Source organism: Passer montanus, unplaced genomic scaffold, assembly GCF_014805655.1.
Source record: "Passer montanus isolate IOZ18808 unplaced genomic scaffold, ASM1480565v1 scaffold23, whole genome shotgun sequence".
Classification (NCBI taxonomy): domain Eukaryota; kingdom Metazoa; phylum Chordata; class Aves; order Passeriformes; family Passeridae; genus Passer; species Passer montanus.
In genome coordinates, this window is record NW_024366926.1 from 7,677,391 (window position 1) to 7,689,750 (window position 12,360).

A 12,360-nucleotide genomic window follows, 5' to 3' on the forward strand; every position below is an offset into this window, starting at 1 on the left:
CCAGCTGCATGGTGTCTGATTTTATTTTCTCCAGACAGTGTGTATCTGAGCCTTTATTTCTTTTTGTGTCAGGCACCTCGAGCTGCTGCATCTGCCCCTTGTGAGAGGAAGGGCTGGGAGTGGTGGCACACTTCCTGCCCACGGCTGTGTGGGCAGGGGCGAAGGAGCGCCCGGGGTGCTGCTTGGGGCAAACATCCTGGCACACAGCCCTGTTTCTGTAGTGGTGCTGTGCCTCAGCAAGCCCCTCTCCTGGAGTTTTTTACACAGCTCTTTCTTATCAGGGATTAAGCCCTGACAAGTCTATACAACAGCGAAGCAGAAATAGTACAACATACCTGGTCCACAGCTCAGTGTCATGCCACAGCTGCAGGTGTGGTTCCAGGCACTCATACAATCAAACTGGCTCAAAGGGCATTAATTATGAGGTAGTTATTACAACCATTTTATGGGCGCGACAGTGACAGGCTTTAATGAGATAAAACATATGCATTATTCTACAAAAAAAAGAGACACAGATTTGCAGTCCTAAATTAGGGATAACTGCAATCGGTGTGGGTAGTCACCTCCCCTTCCATTACTGCTGCTACTAGTCCATGGTGCTTAAAATGGATATAAACTTAGACTCCAGTAAGTGCCAAATTTATCTTTTTTCACTTTGTACTGCTAAAAGTACTGGACATACTCTGCAAATTTGGAAGGTTCTCACTTCACAAGTATGGGCTATTGCTTGTGTATACCTGAAGGTTCAGGTATAATTCTTGATGATGCTCTGTCCAAAAGGACAACCGGTGTTTATCCAGTAACAGCACATCAGATGATCTTCTTAAGGTCCATTAGGTTTTTCAAGGCCCTCTGACTTGCTTTCAGTCATTCTTCATCATATAATACAGGACACGCTCAACTCAGAGGTTTAACTTAGAGTGTTTGCTCTGTAATACCACTCAGGAGAGTGACTATTTCCTCTGAGTGTGTTTCTAATGGTGATAAGATTTTCTGCAAATCCACCATTTTAAGTAATCTTTGAGAATGTTTCCCTTCAAGGGTTTCCTTTGCTCAGGCCTAAACCACCTGAGCTTCTCCCATCCTCCCCTGTGAAGATTTTTGTTTCTCCTGGGAGCCTGGATCAGAGTTTCCTGCAAGAACAATCCCTCAGGAATCATTCTGGCACCTCTCTCCAGGAACATCTGTAAACCCGTCAGAAGGTCAGAGAATGCAAGCAGGTGGTGGATGAGAGTGCACGACTGCAAATCTGGCTGTTGTAGGCTTCAAGTTGCTGCCAGACTGGTAGGAAGGGAGGCTAGAAGAGCAATTAATCTCAAAGCCCAGCTTCTAGAAGAGTTTGCCACCATGGCCTAGCCAATAATTGAACTAAAAGACATGGAATACCTGTTTGGCCAGCTTGGTCAGGAGTTCAGCCCCCAGACCTCTGTGTAGGCAGGAACTTAAATTGCCTTGCTGAGAAAGAGTGGAAAAAGCCAATCGTGTAAAAAAATTCTCATTTCAGATCCAAATAACTTTTTTTTTTCATTGCTTTTTGACTCAAATGGCTATACAGATGCTGTGATCTGAAGGGACTCTATGTCCTTGCCTCCACAGCAGAGAGCTGATCCAAAACCCTCTGGGGAGAGCAATGAGGTGCACAAGGGGGTCAACACCTGCTGGAGGAGGGCCCAGATATGCAGTGCAGCCTGGCTGCAGGGAGCCTCCTCCCACCCTCTGTCAGGAACAGGCTTGCTCATCTGAGCTATGGAAAGAACAGTGACAAAAATGCTGTCATCTCTGCTGTGACACTGGTGTCTCCTGTCTGTCAGACTGTACAACAGGGACTCTAACAGTTTATTAGGACTCTGCAAGTGAGCTGATAATCCCAAAGGAAGGTTGGTGATACGTTTAAGCTGATTTCTTCACAATTTTGTGTCTGGTTCTTCAAACTCACCATCTCTATTCACATCCAGTGACAGCTACCACACAGCTGGATCAAAGATACCAGTTTCCTTTACCTTTGGCATTGACACTTCTGATTTCTCAGATGTTATGCAGAGCTGCCACAGCGAACGTAGCACTTGTAACAGCACCAGTGAACAGGTATTTTACAGTAGTATTCTGTATAGCTTGTACCAGTGGACCTGCTTAGGAACAAGGTAAATAAAATAAGTTTATTTAAACATTCCCAAAAGGCATAAAACAGCACTACTAGAGGGATTACAAACCATGGCTTTTGCTTCCCACAGTGTCATAGGAGGAATACACAAAGCCTGTGATTATGCTACATCTGACATTCTGGGCTCAGTAACAACATTCTGCTTGTGGTAGGATCAAGTAGGACTTTGTTTCTGGACTACTTCCAAATGTGAGGTTGCTCTTCATAAATAATCTGCACATGTTAATCTTCAGGTACCTGTAAAAAGGAAGCACTTAAAAAAATTTACAATTTACTTGTCTGCAAGTCCACTAAATTGAAATTTCCAAGCCTTTTTACTCTCTTCTGTTGCATTAACAGAACCAGAAACCTTTCTGCAGATAAAAACAGAATAGCTACTAATATTCTTGGTGGGTTGAACAATTACTTTTGAGGTCTGTTTATTCAGCTCATCTTTGCTGTATGCTTCACTACCTGTTTCTCTGTGAGTCTTGATGGGTGGGGTTAATCTGAATTTCCTGCTCTTCCACCACACTGGCTAAACCATCAGCTTTTTTTTTTTTTTTTTCTGTCATAGTGCTTTAAGAAAATTGAACTGTGAGAGTCTGCTACTTAGAAAAGAAAATCCACCCCAGAACTATTTCTAGATTCATCTTCACCTTACTATTTCATGTCTCATCATTTTTAGGCACATCTTCCGGCTCCCACAAAGGTGTTGAAGTGCCCTAAGACTTCCAGGTTTGATATTTTAGATTATATTACCTGGGAAGCAGGGACAATATCTCCCTCATCCTTGTTCCTGCAAGTGGCAAGTGTAAAATGCCAGTGCTGTGACATCAAAACAGCTAAAATTATTTTAATTTAAAAACTTACCTCTCTCTTGTTTTGAACTCAGGATACAAATACATTTATAGACACATGGTGTGAACCCAGTAAATACAAGTAACAGAGCTGAAAATGTGAAGAGACTGATAAGGGGGAAAAAAGTGGTATCTTCAAAAAACAGATTCTTTGCCTATTCCTCCTGTCTGCTTTCAGGCAGGAGAAATCTTCCTTTTGAAGTGGGTCTTCTTGCTCTGTATAATGTATCAGTCTGCAATCATCAGGAAAGTTGATATTTTTCATCCAGAGGTATTAATTTTTTGAAGATGTTGGCTGTGGGCAAAATAATTTTTTAAGGAGAAAAGACATTGCTGCACCAAATCACAGTGACATGTATGTTACTGTCTAAAAGTTTTACAGATTTTATACCACCAAATTCACCAGATCAAAGCACATGGCAGTGACTATTCAGGACACTATGAAGCTGTATTCCAGTCTGAGTGATGAACTGTTAAATGTGTCCCACTTATGCATACACCTACGAAATAAGACTCAGTGAAAATTGTATTATACATGGAATGGAAAAAACCCAAGAAAAGGATTAGGGAGCATTTCTTTTTAGTCTTGCAAAAAAGCTATTATTTTCTTAGATATTACCACGGCTCTTTCAGTAAGTTTCAAAAGTTTGAACTATTCATCACGAAGGTGAATCTGCTAAAAGCATCAGTTGTTTCAAAATGTTAAGCCATAAAGTGGGTGGGCAGAGAGCTTACAACGACTCCACTGTTCTGGGCTAAGCACGGTCACTGAGCTGGGAACAAAAAACTGAGAGCTGGACAAAAAGGAGGCCCAGCCATCTAGTGGTAAATTACCCTGCTGTGCAGCCTGCTGCTCTCTGCCTTCCAGAGGCATGCTGCATCTCAGCTGTGCTCCAGGCTGGGAGAAAGGGACATGGACCAGATTTTGACTGGTTCAGGACTCGGCAGCTGTGAGACATTTAGGGAGCAAGCCAAGGTGCACAGGACCCTGCAGCAAAAGTGGGAGAAAGGGTGGCAGGAGCAGTGACCATGTCAAACACAAGGGCAGCTTTGGCTGGGTGGATGAGGAAGAGCCTGCACTCAGTCAGTTCTGCACTATAGAGAACATCTCTTTACAGGTGCCTGCTTACAGTGCTTGTTCTCTTCCAGAATACATCTTTATCCTAATGAGCTTATGCTTGCTACCCTGCCTGTGTCTGTACAGCAGCAGTCAGAGAAAAATTTGGGCAGTTTTCCATAATCCCATAGCAGAGAACACATGTCCAGTGGATATGCACAACCAAATGATGCAATGCACTCATGTCCCACTTCACACATGGAAAAGAAAGGTTTAGGCCAAATTGTTCACATTTGAAACAAGAATGATGCAATCAAAAAACTGCACGAAGAAAGCCATATGCTGAGTCCAAGCTGGAATGAAACACTTACCCATTGATTTATTGAGAGTGAACTGTTTTATATTTTCTATGTGGTTACAAAGTAATAGAAAAAGCAAAACCTTGGCAAAGCCAGAAGAGACATCAAAACAGTAAACCATTAAATACTTCAAGGAAAGTTTAAAAACCAAACAATTTGTATGCCCGAATACCTCTCAGAATTTGGCCCAATATGCCAAAGCTCCCATTGCAAAAGTGATCTTGATGCTTAGAAGACCAAGTCTCCTTTAAAGCAGTCAGATGCAAGTCCTACAGGGCCTGGTTTGCAACTTGCTTGGGCACTGAAAAGAGGTATCCAGTGGGATGGTGTAAGCAGTCTGGATATGAAATGACCATTGGTGAACTCATTTCATTAGCTAATTTGACTGCTACTTAAGAATTTTGAAATATCAAATTTGTCCAAAGCAGAACCTTTACTTGGTTTACAGACACATGATGCTGCATTGCAGCTTGTAGTCAGCTTCCAAACACTGGCCAAAGTGCAGTCATGGTTATACCAGGCATAGCCAGGTGAATATGGAATATCTCTGTGAAACTCCAAATAGTTAACTTTGTGCAGGGAGAATTTTTATAACTGAAACCAAAGCTTTGTTCCAAGTGGTTACCGCAGCATGAACTGATTGTAGCAGAAACATTTGTTCTTTATCAGAAAACATAGCACTGGAGGGACCACAAAAGATAATGTTTCCCTTGAGGTAGGGGACAGCCAAAGTCAGCTGACAGCCACTAGTGTAGAAAAGAAATACAGCTGTGTCCTCCCAGAGTGGTATCAGCTACTATATCTCAAGCCCTCACTTCTCTTTGTGAAAGGTTTCTGTTACTCACAGTGATAGCTAAAAAAAGCAGGAAGGAAACATCTGCTTGCTACTTTGAAGTGGTGCTTGCCATTGATTTTCCAACGTAACACTAGAAAACAGAGATGCAAATTCATCAGGCATGCTTTGGCAAAGTTCTGTTTAAGGAGTATTTGGCCATGGAAAGGGTGAATCTCCCAATGAGCAATTATGCTCAGTTTTCATTTGGCCCTTCCCAAACATGCTCTCTTAGCTGGGTAACAGGAGAAATTAACTGCGTGGTGCCTGAAACATTGTGTTCCCCAGTGGGATGCCTCACACCATCTGGCTTTACCACTTCCATTTCACTAATGGATCACACCCGATATTTGCATTGAATCCTTCACCACAACACTTTCAGAGCTGTCTGAAACCACAGACTTTACAAAGAAAACAAGGATAAAAGTTGTACTTCTCACTTCTCTGGTTTACCCACCAGGAAGCTGAAGCAACAGGTAAGGTGTAATGGACTTTCTTAAAGCATCTCAGTAAATCAGTGGCCAAGTTTGCTGTCTGCTCCTGCAGTCAGCAGTAAATAGGCTAGGGCAGAATGCTGAATACGAGCATCCTGCTCCAAAATCTGACACTTTTGCTTTTCCTTTTTTTTTTCTGGCCTCATCTTTGGGATGGAGTCATACCCAAATCTGCATTCCTTTGCCATATGTTTTGAAGATTCATTGAAACGGGGTTATTTTTAAAGACTTGAAAGTGGAATTTAAAAGCTGCTGACTTAAGAAAAAGGGGTCAAGAAGGAGAACAACAGAAAAGGGATCAATGTTTTTGGGCAGAAAACATGGAAACAGCACCTTCTTCAATTTGTAAAACAGCCACTGGGGTCAGGTTGGGGTGGTTTGGCAGTGAGTACACAATCCTGGAGACATTTGGGGCTGTCTGCACTCGGGGCACCACTGATATCTCACTTTCCACTACTCTGCTGGTCTCCTGCTGCGCTCTGCAAACACTCTCCTCTCCTGTGGTTATTTTTGAAGCAGCTCTTTAAAACAGATGTCCTCATATATGGCTCTTCCCTGCTACACAAATAACACTTTGCCTCATGCTCCTGTTATCCTTTTGAACTTAATTTTTAAAAAGGAAAAAAAAAGGAGGGGGGTAAAGAATATCCTTTCTCACTGGCGATTTCTGTTGTAACTTTCATGGCACTGTCACTGGGGCACATGAGTTGCTTTTGTGCCCTCATAGAGCAACCTACAAAGGTTTTTTTCTTTCTGGCCTTCTTCCTTGCCCTTCCAAGGATTCTTCCCTCTCTAGGCCCTTTCAAACTCTCTCCCTCTTCTGTCTCTGACTTTTGGATGCACTGCAAACATAAAACCTTCCACTCAGGTAATATTACTGAGGAAGAATCCACATGTACCAGCCACCCATTGTTTTCCTTGCACAGTCTTCCTGCAGCTACCAGTACCAATGTCTGGCACCCAGGCACACCTTCTTTGGGCATCCCAAACTTTCCCTTGGAAGGAATCACTCTTCTTCAAGACTTTATCCTTAATTCTCTCAGTATTACCAACACTGGTATTTTTCCTAAAGAAGCAAATGGAATGTGTGCAGAATGAACTAGCTTGAGATGCCATGATTAAAGGAGGTGCTAAATTGTGGAAAAGCATGGGAAGTAAAATATCCTTGGATAGAACATTTGGCCTAAATGTCATTATCTGGTACCTTTTGTGCACACAGGCACCAATTCTGCCAGCCTTGCTCACTGAGTAGGCAGAAAGTATCCCCAGGGCTTTAAAGGGAACTGATCAATAAGGTACTTTCCATGAGTGGAGGAAACAAGCACAAGCCAGCAAAGGTGGAAGGAGAGGAATTACGTAAGTCTACAAACTTTGAGCCCACATGTGAAATCCCAGCTCTGAGAAAATCAGTACGAGTTTGGGGATTTTGGCCGGGGGTGGAGAGGTTTTACCACACAGCTTATTGGGCAATATTTCTACCAAAGTACAAAACTAAACTAATTTGCAGAGCCAGGGGCTTCAAACAAGAGAAGAATATTCTCCCCTGTATCCAAGGTCCTACGTACAATCAGCAGTGACACACCCCTGCAAGCTAAACCAAGGAATTACAGTTTAGAAAATGCAACTTCTCAGAGGCAGCCCTGGTGGGATAATAGCATTCCTGAATAGCTGTTGTAACACTCTTGTTAACAAGACCTCTGGAATGCCAAACAAGATTTCAACAATTGTTAATCCCACTCAGTTTCGTTTACTACTTCCCAGGGGACTGCAAAATTATCAGGCTGTCCATTTCTACTCCTCCTCTTGGCCTGATCTCTGACAGCAAGGTCCTTCAATCTCCAGTGCCTGCAGAAGCTTTGTTACTGGTGGCCCAGGGATTATGAACAAGCCATTGTGTAGGGACAGGGTTTAAACCGGACTCATAAGGTTCAGAAATTGTTTTTTTCAGTTTGTGAGTTTTTCTCTTTTTTCCAACCATGTAGCCTCTCTCTCAACAGCCATGCTCCCCCTAATGCTAGAGGAGGCAAACAGCCTTCTCCAATTCAGTGCTAAGAGGAGGTGGAAAGATGTTTGACACACAGACAGACCTTGCACACCCTGTGGAGGTTTTTTAGCCTTAAGTCACATCTCCCAGCATGACTTGGCCAGCAGAAGAAACCGAAAATGGGAAGTGTTGCCTGCTAGGCACAGCTCTGTGCTAGGCTGTGAACTCTTACACCTTTGGTGCTTTAGCACAGAAAATGGGTCACAGTTGTGATTTCAGGAGGAGGTCATTGGCCCAATTGCTTAATAGTGAGAAAGGGAAAACTTTAGCTGCTGTTCTGCCAAAAAAAATAATCATGACCCAGCATGATGTGAGCCTGAAGATACACACTGAAGTTACATACACTGTGTGGTTCCAGATGAGTGGGCATGTTAACCACACCCAAACACAAAATCAAAATAAAGCAACTTGATTAGAGAAGATAAAGTAAAATCAAGCTTTCCCAGCCCCAGCAAGCAGCCATGCTGGGGAACATGGAGGCTCCAGCCTCCTTGCTGGCACATGAATCCCATTGGCAGGGATACAGACATGGCTACACAGAGCTAGGAGGACACACCGACAAAGGCTCAGGTCACGTAACAAGAACACAGGCACATAATGATGGGAAATGGGGAACAGTTTTAAATGAAAGGAAGAGACATTTAAATTATAGTAGGAAGGAGTTCTTTACTGAGGGGGTGCTGAGGCACTGGAACAGGCTGCCCAGAGCAGCTGTGGATGCCCTGTTCAAGGCCAGGCTGGATGGGACCACCCTGATGTGGGGGGTGACATCCCTGCCCACGCACCAAGGAATGCTCAGTGTAGCTGCAGTACAGCATCTCCACCATGAACACTGAAGCTCTCAGCATGAGAGAGAGAACAAAGAAAGAGAAGGCAGCAAAGGCCTATCAGTGTCCTTCCCCACTGCAAGGGGCAGGGGTTTAAAATCCCCCACGTACCCATTTCAGTTACAACTCTAACATTTCACTGCCAGCACAAAACAGGAGAGGGGAGGACACTCTCTTTAGGGGAACAGATTGAGGGTGGTGGACAGTAGGACAGGACACCTGCTGTTGCTGGCTCTCCACCAGCCCTAGGACGTGCATTCCCATCACCACCAGGATAACACCTATCCCTCCCTCCTGCACAGGGCAGAATTCACCTCTCTTTCCATACTGCCATCCTGGCAGGCGGGAAGATGGCCAGGAAAACCCATCCAGGGTGGATGTGGCACCACGCCTCTGGCAATAGAAAGAGCTTGCTGCAGGTCACATCTCTCTTCACAGTGCCACAAAAGCCTGAGCCACCTCCTCCAGGCACCTTCTGTCCCCTACTGTCACCAGCTGATAGAAAAAAGACTAGTTTTGTTTTAGTTAATTTTAAACCAGTGAAAGCTGATTATTGCTTAGTAAGCCTAATCCACGCCTGCTCTCTAAACACAAAGGAAAAAATATATGTTTTCCTTCATAAAGCAAAGAAGAATAGTCTAAGACAAAAATCTCTTCAGAAACTACAAATCAGATGAGATGGTGAGAGCTGTCCAATATTATTCTCTTCCTTTCTAACTACCATTGCAGCCAGGAGTTGAAATTCTGCTGGACTAAAGCTTTCAGCAGAGTGTGGTCAGCTCTGTGCTATCAACATCCTCATCCTGCAGGCTCACTCACACTTTGAAAAAATATTCCTCTGTGTCAGAAGCAGTAAATTTCAAAAGCAGCAAATTTCACAAGCAGCAGCCAACGAAAAATCATGGAAACTTAGGTGCCTGTGACAGCTGGAACAAAGGTTTAGCAATACATGTCATGCTGTCTGCATCAAACCACAGGCAACAGATGTACTTTGACACCAAATCCTCTTTCTTCACATTTAGGTGTATTAACTGAGTAAGGCCTTCCTCCCACATACCTATTTTCCACTGCCCTTAATGCATGGCATTCTGCCACCCAGAGTGTCAAATGCAGTCACCTTTTTCTTCAGGTCACAGAGCAACTCCAGCCACGCTTGAAGCTAAGCAGTCTCCCAGCTGCCACCACTTGAGTCTCAGAGCAGCTGAAGCTGATTTAAAGGCAGCAGACAGCAAAGTCACATCAAGCAAAATTGATCCATTTCTGCTGCAGAATTTACAGGTGCAAAGACAAGGGCAGGCAATAACACTCCAGGGATCTCTAAAAGAATTTGGTGCAAGGTGCAGAGCTGCAGCAAAATGAAAGCAATGCAGGAAGGCTGCTGGGTTGCCCACATGCCCCGGGGACAGGGGAAGGTAACGGCTTCATCTGCAACCATTACCTGCCTTGGCCCTCTGGCAACAGAGCCAGAGAAAAATAGCAAGATCTGCACTCTCATTCCTCTTCTCTCTTTCTGCAGATGCAAATACTCAGATTTTCAGACTGCTTTCATGCCTTCCCATGCTTCATCACAGCAAATATTTGCAGGAGACATAGTGCTTCTTTTTGAGTCACCTCCTGCTTAAACCTGGATTCTCCCTTCACTCTCTTCTGCTTTACAGTCTTTGCTTTTCTATTTGTATGGTTTGCAGGAAGGATAAAGGTGTTTCTCTCCCCACCCTCCTCACAGGGGTGAAACCTGACAGGTTTGACCTAAAGCTATCACTTTTCTATTGCTGTCATTGTAACAGGCCCACACTTTCTCAGGGTTTTCATCACAGATGGATACCAGATAAATTCACCTGTGCAGGGGTGAATGGCACTCTTAAAATACCTGAGTCCCTTGGAATTTAATCTACAATACAATTTATAACTAGCAAAATGGCATCTGCATGTCCTCATAGGTCTATAATCCCTAGCTGAAAAAGCTTATATTAATCCTGCAAGGCTTAAAATCAATTTCAGATACAGACTGAACAGAGTTAACCAGCAGTTCCATGGATCCAAGTGTCTCATTCTAGGGGCAGACACCTTATCTAATACAGGCAAGACCTACATGAGTAACCCTTTGATAAGCATCACCCAGACTGGGCTGGAAGGGGTTTGTAATTGTTTAGTTTGTTGCAAAGAGCCACGGAGAGTTTCTTATGGGCCTGTGAACCAAAGCAGGGAGTTTGATGAGAACAAAACAACGAGCATCTGGGGCTTGATGACACACACTGACAGCAGAAAAACTGCAGATGGGTGTCACCATCAGTAACAAGAGGTTATAAATGTTCATAAGCTTGAAAGTGCTTTTCTTCACGAGCATGCAGGAGGAGGACTGGTCTGCTGCCCTACAGATACCAGCATCTTCCAATCATCTCCAGTGCAGTTGCTTTATCGTTATCAGCAGAGCCCACAAAATTGTTTACAGGGGAGCAGGCTGGTCAGGTTATCTGGCAGCCTTGAAGCTGTCTCCTTCTGACAAATCCCACACGTTCTGCTCTAGGAAGGGGCTGGCCCTTACTTGGAACAGTAAAACAAGCCTAGTGGTAAATAAATCTAAAGTCAGATCCAATGAATATATCCAAAGGGAAGCCTCCCAGTGTCAGGCAGATAGCTGAGTTGGACAAAATAACAACTGACAGCAGCTGCAAACCAGAGCTGGCAGAGCTGGAGGAGTCACTTTGGTTGTGAGAAAAGGAGTGATCTTCATTTATATCATCTAAGGCAAGATAACTAGTGCAAGGTAGCTGAGGGAGCAAACCAGCCTTACTTTTAACAATTAACAAAATGAAACAAGTGATTGGCATGATGCAGTTCTTAACCAGTGTGACTCATACTGAAAGGACAAATTGTCCATGACAGGATATGAACTATCACATACAAATACCATCACCTCTTTCCCCAACCAAATGCATTTCCATAAAGCCAGAGAACAGGAAGCACATCCTTCCCCTGGCATAAACCCACCCGATGACAAAGAACATCTGTCATTATGCACCTTGTCCATGAAGCCATTTTCTATGGCAGCTTTATGTTTGCCAAAGGACATCCTGTGGCAGATACCACAAATGACTGACTGGGGGAGAAAACACTTTTGTCTTATGATCCCATAAGATAAAAGTCCCTTTTCTATTGTTTTCCATGTGCATGACTGAGTCTTAACCTGACTGGTTAGAAGAAGAAAGTAAGTTCATCCGTTCACAGTTAATTCACATGTAAATAGGATTTCATAAATATCCCCACAGTCCCTTGGCAGCAGTGGCAGCCTCCACTGCAAGAGTACCTAATCACATCTAAGGAAAATTATAAAGTCACACTTTGAGCACCATCCTTGAAGTCAGTGAAAATTTCTTTACACCCCTAGTGACACTTAACAGCAAAGGAACTGTTCTGGTGGCTTTAAGAAGATGTTCTGCAGCGAGTCAAAAAGCCAAAGCCCTAATTACAGTACCAGAAACCTGAGGATCAGCAGCCACGTTCTTTCCCTTCCTGCCAGCTCAGAGGCTGGCACAGCAGGTTCAGCAAGAAGCCAGCTGAGCACCAGCAGTGCCTGCAGGATTCCTTGGTCTTAGCTCAGTGCTCAGAGATGCCCTGTTCCCCTCTGAACCTTGATTAAAGCTGCCCAGGCTGAGCTGTCAGCATGACTCAGCAGCAGCAGCATGCCCAGCACTCACACAGCTGCTCACTCTTGTGCAGAGCTCACAGCTGCATTACAGATCTCCT